The sequence below is a fragment of the Amblyomma americanum genome, chromosome 11 (assembly GCF_052857255.1).
Source record: "Amblyomma americanum isolate KBUSLIRL-KWMA chromosome 11, ASM5285725v1, whole genome shotgun sequence".
NCBI classification, from domain to species: Eukaryota; Metazoa; Arthropoda; class Arachnida; order Ixodida; family Ixodidae; genus Amblyomma; species Amblyomma americanum.
The window spans coordinates 127797063-127808943 of NC_135507.1; the positions used below are offsets into that span (position 1 = coordinate 127797063).

General features: G+C 54.2%; 2 non-coding genes and 1 pseudogene across 2 annotated transcripts; all 3 read right to left on the reverse strand.

Annotated features, from left to right (window-relative positions):
- LOC144111619 (large subunit ribosomal RNA) lies at window positions 1-3224 on the reverse strand (annotated as a pseudogene).
- Window positions 3225-4213: 989 nt separating this feature from the next.
- LOC144111544 (5.8S ribosomal RNA) lies at window positions 4214-4366 on the reverse strand. Its single transcript, XR_013310077.1, has one exon. It is a non-coding gene; the product is annotated as a 5.8S ribosomal RNA (ribosomal RNA).
- Window positions 4367-10065: 5699 nt separating this feature from the next.
- LOC144111578 (small subunit ribosomal RNA) lies at window positions 10066-11881 on the reverse strand. The gene has a single exon (XR_013310105.1). It is a non-coding gene; the product is annotated as a small subunit ribosomal RNA (ribosomal RNA).

Below are 11881 nucleotides of genomic sequence, written 5' to 3' on the forward strand. Positions count from 1 at the left end.
ACAACCAAACATCACTTCCTTGTTCGTTGCTGCGCCGCACCGACGACTCAGCAGCTTCCACCCAGTAATCCCTGATGTCGTTTGAACAACAACACTTGTTTATTGATGTGACGCATCACTAATTCTCTACTTTTTATTCAAATTTTATATTACTTTCAATACCTTCGATTCGCTACACTTGCTCTGCCATACCGGTTCTTCAAAATTTTTTTTTTTCCACCAATCTTCAGTACGTTTATTGCCTTTATAACCTAATGCGAGCCTCCCCCCGTGAGTGCGCAGTAGGGGCGGGCAACTAGTGCCCACCTGGTCTGGTCTTGGGGGCCCCCACACACATCTCACCGTGGACAGTGGGAATCTCGTTAATCCATTCATGCGCGTCACTAATTAGATGAGGAGGCATTTGGCTAGATACTAGAATTTCCCCGCATAGCGGAGTTAGGTGGTCCCCCAAGGCAGTGTCAATTAACGCGGCTTGCCGTCGCCAAGCAGAAGAAACGTGAGGCCTCGCCGAAGAGAGTCATAGTTACTCCCGCCGTTTACCCGCGCTTTTTTGAATTTCTTTACGTTGACATTCAGAGCACTGGGCAGAAATCACATTGCGTCAGCACCAATGCTGGCCCTCACAATGCTTTGTTTTAATTAGACAGTCGGATTCCCCCGGTCCGTGCCAGTTCTGAGTTGGCTGTTTTCTGCCGGCCGAATCAAGAACCTCGGGCACGAAGCCCCCGGAACAAGCACAGCTGTGGCTTTCCACAGGAAGGTACCGACGCTGGTCCGGGCTCGGCCGCACCGCTTTTGACGGCGGCGAGCCTCGCCCAGTCCCGGTGCAGTGCCATTCCTGCTTCTGGACCCCAGCCCGACCGGCTCAGCCCTCAGAGCCAATCCTTTTCCCAAGGTTACGGATCCGTTTTGCCGACTTCCCTTACCTACATTGGTCTAGAGACTAGAGGCTGTTCACCTTGGAGACCTGCTGCGGATATGGGTACGGTCCGGCACGAAAATCACACTCCCTCACTCGGATTTTCAAGGGCCGACAGGAGCGCACCGGACAGCGCAAGAGCCGCACTGCTCTACGGAGCCACCGTCCCTATCTCGGGGTGAACCCATTCCAGGGACTCGATCTCCTTACAGAGAAAAGAAAACTCTTCCCGGGGCTCCCATCGGCGTCTCCGAGCTGGTTTGCGTTGCCGCACTGGGCCCCGAAGGACCGATCTCCGTAGCCGGGTTCGGGACTGTTAACCCGATTCCCTTTCGGTTGCAGCGGGGCGTCTCCGATTCGACAGACAGAGCTGCACAAACGCGCCCGCTTCTGAAAGGATTTCTCCTTTTCCTAAGGACCGACTGACCCATGTTCAACTGCTGTTCACATGGAACCCTTCTCCACTTCAGTCCTCAAGGTTCTCACTTGAGTATTTGCTACTACCACCAAGATCTGCACCAGCGGCGGCTCCAGGCGGGCTCGCGCCCGACACCTTCAACGCCCACCGCTGCGGCCCTCCTACTCGTCGCGGCTTAGCACCCCCACTCTTCGTGCTACTCTGCCAGCGACGGCCGGGGATAGGCGCGACGCTAGAGCGCCATCCATTTTCGGGGCTAGTTGCTTCGGCAGGTGAGTTGTTACACACTCCTTAGCGGATTCCGACTTCCATGGCAACCGTCCTGCTGTCTTAAGCAACCAACACCCTTCATGGGTTCTCATGAGCGTCCCGACTCGGGCGCCTTACCCCGGCGTTTGGTTCATTCCACAGCGCCAGTTCTGCTTACCAAAAGTGGCCCACTTGGCACTCTCATCGCAGCGGGAGGCCTCAACCCAGAAGGCCTCCCGTACACCCATTGAAAGTTTGAGAATAGGTTGAGGACGTTTCGACCCCAATGCCTCTAATCATTCGCTTTACCAGGTGTGACTGCTCTCCCATCGAGCGCCAGCTATCCTGAGGGAAACTTCGGAGGGAACCAGCTACTAGATGGTTCGATTGGTCTTTCGCCCCTATACCCGGATCGGACGATCGATTTGCACGTCAGAATCGCTTCGGACCTCCACCAGAGTTTCCTCTGGCCTCGTCCTGCCCGGGCATAGTTCACCATCTTTCGGGTGCCAACGTGTGCGCTCTCGCTCCGCCCCGGCGACAAGTGAGCGCCTGGGACGGGCCGTTGCTGCGCCCGAACCCCTGTGCGGTCCGGGATCGCAACACGGCCCGCGAAGGGCCTTCACGTTTCATTGCGCCATTGGGTTTCGAGAGACCCATTGACTCGCGCACATGTTAGACTCCTTGGTCCGTGTTTCAAGACGGGTCGGGTGGGTTACCGACCTACTCGCCGCAAACCACGATAGCGCCTCCGCGGGAGAACTCCCCGCTCGCCCGGCTTCTCGCCGCCAGCCCGCCGCCACGGGACCAACCCGGACAACGAGAGGCGACAAGCTTGCCCAGCGGGTCCTCCGCTCCGATTCCAGAGGGCGTCATCGTTCGGGCCTCCCGACAGCCGGGAGAAGCCCATGGGGCCTGGACGGGGTGACGAACTCTTCGTGCACGGCAAGGTATAACTCCCGCGAACCGTCCCCGAGGGGACGAGCAGGGCACCTCCAGAGCCGGACTCAAAGTCGTACTTTTCCCATTGACCCGCGTCCGTCGCGGCGTTCTACCGGCGGTGGAAAGTGCGCACCCCGGAGACCGCGTCCGCGCACTGGCAGCCGGAACAGCCCCCCGAGAGGAGCCGTTTACCCGACGCCGCCAGCTCGGCAGTCGTCCGGAGACTGAATCCCACCGCTTTCGAGCTTCGAGGGCCCACCCGTTTTACTCTAAGCGGTTTCACGTACTCTTGAACTCTCTCTTCAAAGTTCTTTTCAACTTTCCCTCACGGTACTTGTTGACTATCGGTCTCTCGGTCGTATTTAGCCTTAGATGGAGTTTACCACCCACTTAGGGCTGCACCCTCAAGCAACCCGACTCACGGGAGGCTTCGTCCCGGGCGCGCAACGGCGGAGACGGGCCTGGCACCCACTCTGGGACAAGCCCCTGTCAGGGGGACTTGCACCGTCGCAAACTCCCGGGAACGTTGCCTCCCATACACCACATTTCCCGACCGCCTGCAAGGACGGGGGATTCGGTGCTGGGCTAGGTCCCGTTTTGCTCGCAGCTACTCAGGGAATCCCTGTTGGTTTCTTTTCCTCCGCTTAGTGATATGCTTAAATTCAGCGGGTTGTCTCGCCTGATCTGAGGTCGCCACAGATGTGCGCTCTCGCGTTCGATTCCGGCGCGGTCCAGCGCGCGCGCGCGTCCTTCCCCAATCGTCCGGCCGACGCCTTCCGCCCATTCCCCGCTCACAGTCGGCAGCACCCTCGGCGACTGCGAGCGAGACTGGAAGGCGCCGCTGGCCGGCGCTCGGGACCGCGCGCATGCGGTTTGCGCGGATAACGCAGAGAGTTTCGAGCCCCCGACCGCCGCGGCCGAATTTTTCCCTGCCGCACCTCTCTTTCCCTCGAGAGAGCGACCTCGGCCTGGCGTAGGGGCATCGTCAAGTTTTGCGTCGCCCCCGCCCCAACTGGAGTGGCCCAGTTTTTCTCGGGGCAGAGACTGCGAAGCACTTAGACCGACGGCGGACTGCGCTCGCAACGAGATCGCGTCCGTTCGACCCTTACTCGACTTTGCGCCCGTTCGAGGAGGCGGTCCCTTTGCATCGGGTCCGGGGGGACCCCTTCGTCACCGCGCCACGGCGCGCCTCTGCGCTTCGCCCGAAACTGCCGCGCACGAAACGCTTTCGCGCGCCTGTCGCCTCCCCGCACCCCGCGCGAGATCTCCCTTCTTCTCGCGCGGGCGTGCCCGGACAGGGCGCTCCCGTCTCTGCGTTTCTCGCAGCAGTTCGGCTACACGTACGCGGGCCAGCGGGCAACGCTTTGCCGCCCGTCCACACGGCCTCGTCTCCCGTCGGGACCGCGCTTTCCCTGCAGGTAATCCCTTCCTGCGGCGGTCGCCTTCGGAGGCCAGACGCTCTACGGCTAGCAGCCGCCGTCCCGCGTTACGTCGTCTGCGCAGGGCGACCCGACTCGGCCGCTTGGAGCGCGGCTGAAGGGTTCGACCCACTCTCCTCTTTCGCAAAGTCTTTCGAGGGATCTTCGGCGTTTCGTACAGAGCCGTCCTCTTTGCCGACACGGTCAAAACGAGTCGCCGGCCGCGCCATCCCCGGGCGCCGGCGTCTCTCTTGATATATGATCCGACCCTCAGACAGACGAACCCAAGGGAAGACCCAAGGGCGCAATGTGCGTTCGAAGAATCAGTGCTCAGTGTGTCCTGCAATTCACACCAAGTCTCGCAGCTGGCTGCGTTCTTCATCGACCCGAGAACCGAGTGATCCACCGCTTAGAGTCGTGCATTTGGTTTTGTTCAATTCCGTACAGTACAACCAGGGTTTTAGGCACCGGGCTCCTCCCCTGGCCTCCCCGACTGCAGTTTCGTCCGACAATTCCACGTTCCAGCAGCCGTCCGTTCGGCATGCTTGCGCGGTGCCTCAAAGCCGAGGCGAGCAAGGTCTCTTCGAAGCTTGTGTGCGACAATGGCTTGCGCGTCGCTAGAGACGACGAGGCATTTGGCAACCCTAAGGCAGACGTGCAACGGCGCTCTCAAGTTCCGGTCTTCGCTGGTGCCGTTTTTTTGCTGTTCACGGTTTGCTGTTCAGCCCGTTTTCTTTAAGCGGTCGCACGGGTCCGACGACCATCGGTTCACCAGGAAGCACACCGGTAACTTCGTCATCAATTGGGCAATAACACAGAGCTTTTGCGCCGTTCCCCGAGCACGTTTGTTCTGCCGTTGTGTTCGCAGCGACGTCACCCCCGGAATCCCAAGCAGCGGTAGCTCTGTGTGGACGGTTCTTTGCCCCCCACCGCTGCGCCCTCTTTGGGGAAGGGGTCATCTTTCGCTCAGAAATGCCCCTCGAGTCCGCCGCCCCAAGGGGTGCGCCTCGTGCTGCGCCCTATCCGACCATTTCGCCACATCATTGCTTCGCTTAAGAGACAGGCACCGCCTAGCCGTGGCTACGCAGCGCGTACTTGGACAGCCGCCAGACGGGCGTTCGTCAGACTACTCCCGCAACAGGAGTCCACCGGCCACAGTGCCATGGACGGCGTTTTCGGTATCGCACCGGCAGACTACTCGAAGGCTGGGAAGGACGAAGCAGCAGGAGAACCCCGCTGCCGCAGGTGCGTTCAAAATGCGGGATTACAACCCCTCGTCCCTTTTTTTCCCGGTGCCTCCTTTCGCCCCGCCGGCACGGCTTCAGACATCGCGCCCGCACTGCGAGACCTCTTGCGCAACGCCCTCTCAATGCTAAGGCCTCTCCACCGGCCGCGTGACGTCACGCCAAGGGACCGTGCAGGCCCCGCGCTCCGCGATTTCAGCGCGCCGCGCCCGTCTGCACTATTCGGGTACTGCCGTACGTAGCTGCCTTATAAGTGATTCCTTCATTTTCATTTTTGTCGTTGCTGCAGAAAAGAAATTCGCTAGTTTGTGCGCGCCTTAGGCTATCATTTTATCTGCTTTATATATTTTTTTTATTGCAGAACACCTTATTGTCAAGAAAGTTCGAGCTGCTAATACAGTTTTTTATAATAAACAATTTAGCATACGGCCGCCAATTTCGCATTATTGGTCATTATAATAAAAAATTGATTAGTTAATTTCAATTAATCATCTAATTATTAGGTTCTATCACGTACATGATGTCTGCCGTGCGGTAAAATCCATCCGCACAGACCGCACATGCGTATATCTAGTTGTTAAAGTAGAAGTTCGTGAACATTGAAAAAAAAAACACCGTCTACTGCGCATTGTGTTAGTTTTATTCTGTATTGTGTTTTGCTTAAGCTTTCACACACAGCAATAATGACACTCACAATAATGTTGCGCTGTTGAGTATTTGTACAGCTAATCTGACCCTTACAATAAAAACGACGAGACACCAGCAATGAAGTGTGCGCAAAGCATTTTTATTGCTTGGGAATAAAACTTACTTCTTCTTAAGCGTTGCTGCTTTCCGGGCTGCGGCCTTCTGCTGCGCATTGTCTTGTATGGCATCATTTCTTAGTTTTCAAAAGTTGTTTAGAACAACGTTGGTTGCAACGCGTACTACCAAGCGCAGGAGAGTTTGTGCAGTGTGGCCATTTTCACATGTCTCAATGTCGTGTTCGTCAGGAGGGAAATCGTCTGTGAAATCACGACACCACGTTGACTTCTACAGGAGAGAAAATCTTCCGAGGTTGCTCCAAAAGACAACTTCTCTGCAACTAGTTTAGTCATCAGTACCATGTGAACTGTGCATGGCTGGGGAAACTTCAGCCCTCCTCTCGACAGGTTAGCTATCATGGCAGTATTTTCCGCTTCGATCTCTCGATTTTCAATCACCAATGTGCTGAAGCAAGCAGAACATGAAAGCTTCTTTAAAGCAGCATGAGCAGCGTATCCTGCAATGTAGACAATAGCATCCATGTCAGAGTGGGCGTGTGTAATATCGTCGTCGCTGACAGCCACAGAAAAGTTGCATGGGACAAGATCCTCACTTACGTCTTCAAACTCTGTTTCCTCGCGTGGAAATGTCAAAAGTTTTTGAAGACGAAGCTTCTTCTCACATTCGTAGAGCTGACGCACGGAAATGTGGTACTGTGATCCTGCCAGCTGGCGGTAACGGCCGAACCGGTCTTCTAGCGCATCCGTCTGAAATTTGCCCAGCAGTACGTACTTGAAGTGAAGTTCTTCTAAGCAGTAGCGCGAGAGTTCTACCAGAGAATAGCATGTCAGTCGCAAAGCACTGTGAGTCTCTTTCGTCAGCGAGCCACTGGTGATGTTTATTCTTGCCCAAGCGTCCAACCAGTCCACAACGCCGCTCAGGAAAGCTAACTGTGTGTCATCAACAGACCTTACAGGGTCTTGCATGCTGTCCCTTAGCCTCTGGCCTTTGCAAGGGGTCTTAACATTGACTATTTGCCACCATGTGAGGATAACGTCAATGAAAAGAGCAGTCGACTCAGCTTGAGGAATCTTGAACGCGGAACCATGTGTCCTGAGGGCATTTGAAACAAACTGATTAATGACGTCGAGAGCGAGCTTTACATTTTGCCGCTCCATTGAGGTTGGATTCACGGCTTTTGCGTTCAGTCTGTAAGCAGCCTTCACAAGCGACGTCTTCTCTGAAGAATAAAGCTGCCGCACAGCTGCGAAAGAAGCAGCTTTCATACGAGGAGGCCCTTCGGGCATTGCTCCACTCAAGTCCATTTCAGGGAAATAGAGGCATGTTCCAGGGTTTTTCTGGTTAATCCAATTGTTCCTAATGCACTTCAAGAGATGCACAGGATCGACCACGTAGAAAAGAGGGCGAGCGTTATCGGCTGGATGGGGATAGACAATGCTCACCTGAGGACTTGTAGCAAATAACGACATCATCTTGCGGTTCAGAGCATTGTTGTCCGTTATCACAGCGATAATTTTGAGCCCCATTTTCTCAACATTAATGATTATGTTCTTAGCATGCTCGTGCAAAATTTCTGCGCTCAGTTTGCTCACAGGTAATATGTGAATGACGTCCTTGTTTGCAGAAAGGAGTGATTGTACCATGAACACATGGGCTGTTGTTGCTGGTTCCGTTGAATGAACCGACGATCCTACTATTGTGCCCCCTTTGTAGTCGAAGTATGGTTTTATGTGGATCTCATCGATTATCAGGGTCACTGTCTTCTCGTGGTCTTTCATTGATTTGACTCGTTCTCGGATGTAGGAGAGACAGTGCGGTTGATTTTGCTCCACAAGAGGGTCAGCTTTGTAATTTGAGCAAACACGGCGCAGTGTGGAAGGATGGGGCAGAATGATTCTTGATGCAGCTCTTGTGAAGTGATATGCGTGAGGAGAAATTGAATTCAAAATACTGGCGAATACCAGCAGCTCTGCGCTATACACATGCTGTTTCGCGAGGAGAAGCTCAATCTGCTCAACCAGAAATTTCAGCAAAGAAGACTGTTCTTTCGTCGTATCACTGTCCTCAATGAGGTCTGCAAGCAGTGAACCGACAAACTGCAATACTTTAGTATGTTTCGACTCTTTCGTCACCTCAGGTATATTATGCAAGCCTATCTCGAGTTCTTCTAGCAGCAAGGACACGCTGGAGGTGTCGCATACTTGAGCTGGCAGAATCCTGCCTGAAGGAAGCGACAGAAGCTTCACTCCATTCAAGAAAACAGAAAGTGACAGATCAGGGAGAACTACCAAGGCGCATTTCACATTAGGTGAAGGATCATTCTCGATGAGAAGGAACCTAACGCACTGCTCATCGACAGAAACGGTCCAGAATTTCGTGTTGCAGATTCCAGGCAACTTAGATTTGAACTCCTCGTAAGATGAAACTTTGTTTCTTTTCTGTTCAAGCTCATTAGACTGAAGTGACTTCCTCATAGCCTCCTGCAAAGCAGCGTTTTCCCTTCTTGCTTTTTTCGTCTCTGGCGATTCACTCCGTCCAGGCGTTGAGGACAAGTATTTTGGGCAGTTTGGAAAAACAGAAGGCGCAGCATCAATCTTCAACTGTAGCCTGTCACGCTTCACCTCTATTATTTTCCCTGTCAGTTCATCTTGGTGTGACAACGTCGTAATGAAGTCGCCTGCGTGGAAGTGCAGTTCACACACCTGCACGAGAAAATGAAGCAAGGCCATTCGCCATGACTCTCCATTGCCTAAAACACTAAGTAAAAAGAGTCTGAATAGTGAACAGCTTTTACATATTTACACAGCTTTTACACAAGCCTTATGCACATCCACAGAACTAAATGCTTCCTGGACAATTCATACATAAGTGTAAGAAGTGATATCATTGCCTACAAAGACAGCATGCCTTTCCGGGAGCGACAGCTCACAACTAAGATAATTACCAGCGCCTATTAAGCAATATTTCAGAGTCTTACCCTCGAATGCTCTGTAGGTGTGAAATCCTTCCGTGGAATGGCTCGCAACCAGGCTTTTCTTCGTACTTCGTCTCTTGGGAAGCAATAAACACGTACTTTGGGACCATTCTGGTAGTTCCCGCGGCACCCGGGAACACAGCACCGGCCCATGTTTCACGAAGTTGCACTCGCTACACGGCAGGCAATCAGTTTCCCATTCGTGCGCTAGCACAGGTACGCACGCCACACAAGAAACGGCCACACGAAACAGACACAGCCGTGCGAGGAGCGAACGGAAATGCACCCAACGCCAGGCTGAAAGACTCAAGCAGCAGCTAGACGCTCACTGCAAGACTGCGTTCGTGTCTGTGCTTGCCCGGGCAAGCGCGAGCACATCGAGGGAGACAACCGAGCGGAGCGGAGCCGCGCTTGGTGAGCAGCCTGACCGGACACTTGGCGTGACGTAGCGCGTGTGGAAAGGAGGGCCTGGAGAGGCCTGAAGAAAGTATTTAGAGGGTGTTGTCTTGCGGCGGCCGTTCCTTATAAGTACTGGGCCGCACGCGTCCCGCCGCGCGCGCGTTGTTGCGAAGAGTTACTTTTCCGGAGCCGGCGAGCCGCGTTTCCTCTCGTACTCCGCAGCAGCCGCCGCCGTTCCCTTGGCGGCGGGCAAGCCTTTCCCTCGGCCAGCCTACCGACTCCGTCGCGACTCTCATGAGCCAGCGAGCCGCGTTTCCTCTCGTACTCCGCAGCAGCCGCCGCCGTTCCCTTGGCGGCGGGCCGGCCTTTCCCTCGGCCGGCCTACCGACTCGGTCGCAACTCTAACGAGAGCCAGCGAGCTGCGGTTCCTTTCGTACTTCGCAGCAGCCGCCGCCGTTCCCTTGGCAGCGGGCCGGCCTTTTCCCTCGGCCAGCCTACCGGCTACGTTCGAGTCTCTCCGACAACGAGTGTCGAAGACCGAAAGCCCACCAGATTGGTGCGTTACGCCGTTCGAACCCACGGAAGCAGTCCGTCCGACATTCCCTTGGTGACGGACCTCCGCTGGGCGTAACAATTTTTGCAGAGATGCGGCATCAGAATCTCGCAACTCCGCGGTTGAGGCCTTCCCCCGCTTATAAGCGGGGGCGGCGCCGGGTGTGACAAGCACAATCCGGTAATGATCCTTCCGCAGGTTCACCTACGGAAACCTTGTTACGACTTTTACTTCCTCTAAATGATCAAGTTTGGTCATCTTTCCAACAGACCGGCGCAACCGAAAGGCCGCGCCGGACATCGGTCCGAAGACCTCACTAATTCATTCAATCGGTAGTAGCGACGGGCGGTGTGTACAAAGGGCAGGGACGTAATCAACGCGAGCTTATGACTCGCGCTTACTGGGAATTCCTCGTTCAAGGGGAACAATTGCACGCCCCTATCCCAATCACGAAGGAAGTTCCACGGGTTACCCAGTCTTTTCAGACAGGGATAAAGACACGCTGCTTCCTTCAGTGTAGCGCGCGTGCGGCCCCGGACATCTAAGGGCATCAAAGACCTGTTATTGCTCTGTTTCGTGCGGCTAGGAGCCGCTTGTCCCTCTAAGAAGGTTGTAAGGTGCTGGGAACCCCGCACCTATTTAATAGGCTAGAGTCTCGTTCGTTATCGGAATTAACCAGACAAATCGCTCCACCAACTAAGAACGGCCATGCACCACCATCCACCGAATCAAGAAAGAGCTCTCAATCTGTCAATCCTCCCAGTGTCCGGGCCGGGTAAGTTTTCCCGTGTTGAGTCAAATTAAGCCGCAGGCTCCACTCCTGGTGGTGCCCTTCCGTCAATTCTTTTAAGTTTCAGCTTTGCAACCATACTTCCCCCGGAACCCAAATACTTTGGTTTCCCGGAAGCTGCCCGCCGAGTCATTTGAGTAACTCAGGCGGATCACTGTTTGGCATCGTTTATGGTCAGAACTAGGGCGGTATCTGATCGCCTTCGAACCTCTGACTTTCGTTCTTGATCAAAGAAAACATTCTTGGCAAATGCTTTCGCAGTAGTTCGTCTTGCGACGGTCCAAGAATTTCACCTCTAGCGCCGCAATACGAATGCCCCCCGTCTGTCCCTCTTAATCATTACCCCGTATTCCAAAAACCAACAGAACAGAAACGGGGTCTTGTTCTATTATTCCATGCAAGTTTATTCAGGCGACTCGCCTGCGTTGAGCACTCTAATTTTTTCAAAGTAAAAGCGCAGGCCTCCTCGAGACGCACCAATGAAGGGCACCAAAAGAGGACCGGCATGATGTTCAGTCCGAGCCGTCGCATCGGGTAGATGCACTACTCGTCTGGAACTGAGATCCAACTGCGAGCTTTTTAACCGCAGCAGCTTTAGTATACGCTATTGGAGCTGGAATTACCGCGGCTGCTGGCACCAGACTTGCCCTCCAATTGATCCTCGTTAAAGGATTTAGAGTGTACTCATTTCAATTACGGGGCCTCAAAAGAGTCCCGTATTGTTATTTTTCGTCACTACCTCCCCGTGCCGGGAGTGGGTAATTTGCGCGCCTGCTGCCTTCCTTGGATGTGGTAGCCGTTTCTCAGGCTCCCTCTCCGGAATCGAACCCTGATTCTCCGTTACCCGTAACAACCATGGTAGGCAAGTAACCTACCATCGAAAGTTGATAAGGCAGACACTTGAAAGAAACGTCGCCGGCTCATGGCCATGCGATCAGCACAAAGTTATCCAGAGTCACCACAGAGTACGGGCAGAACCCGATGGGTCTTGGTCTAATAAAAGCGCCCGTCAGCCAAAGGCCTTCAGGCTCAATGCATGTATTAGCTCTAGAATTGCCACAGTTGTCCAAGTAGAAAGAAACGATCTAAGGAACCATAACTGATTTAATGAGCCATTCGCGGTTTCGCCTTATTTCGGCATGTACTTAGACATGCATGGCATAATCTTTGAGACAAGCATATGATTACTGGCAGGATCAACCAGGTA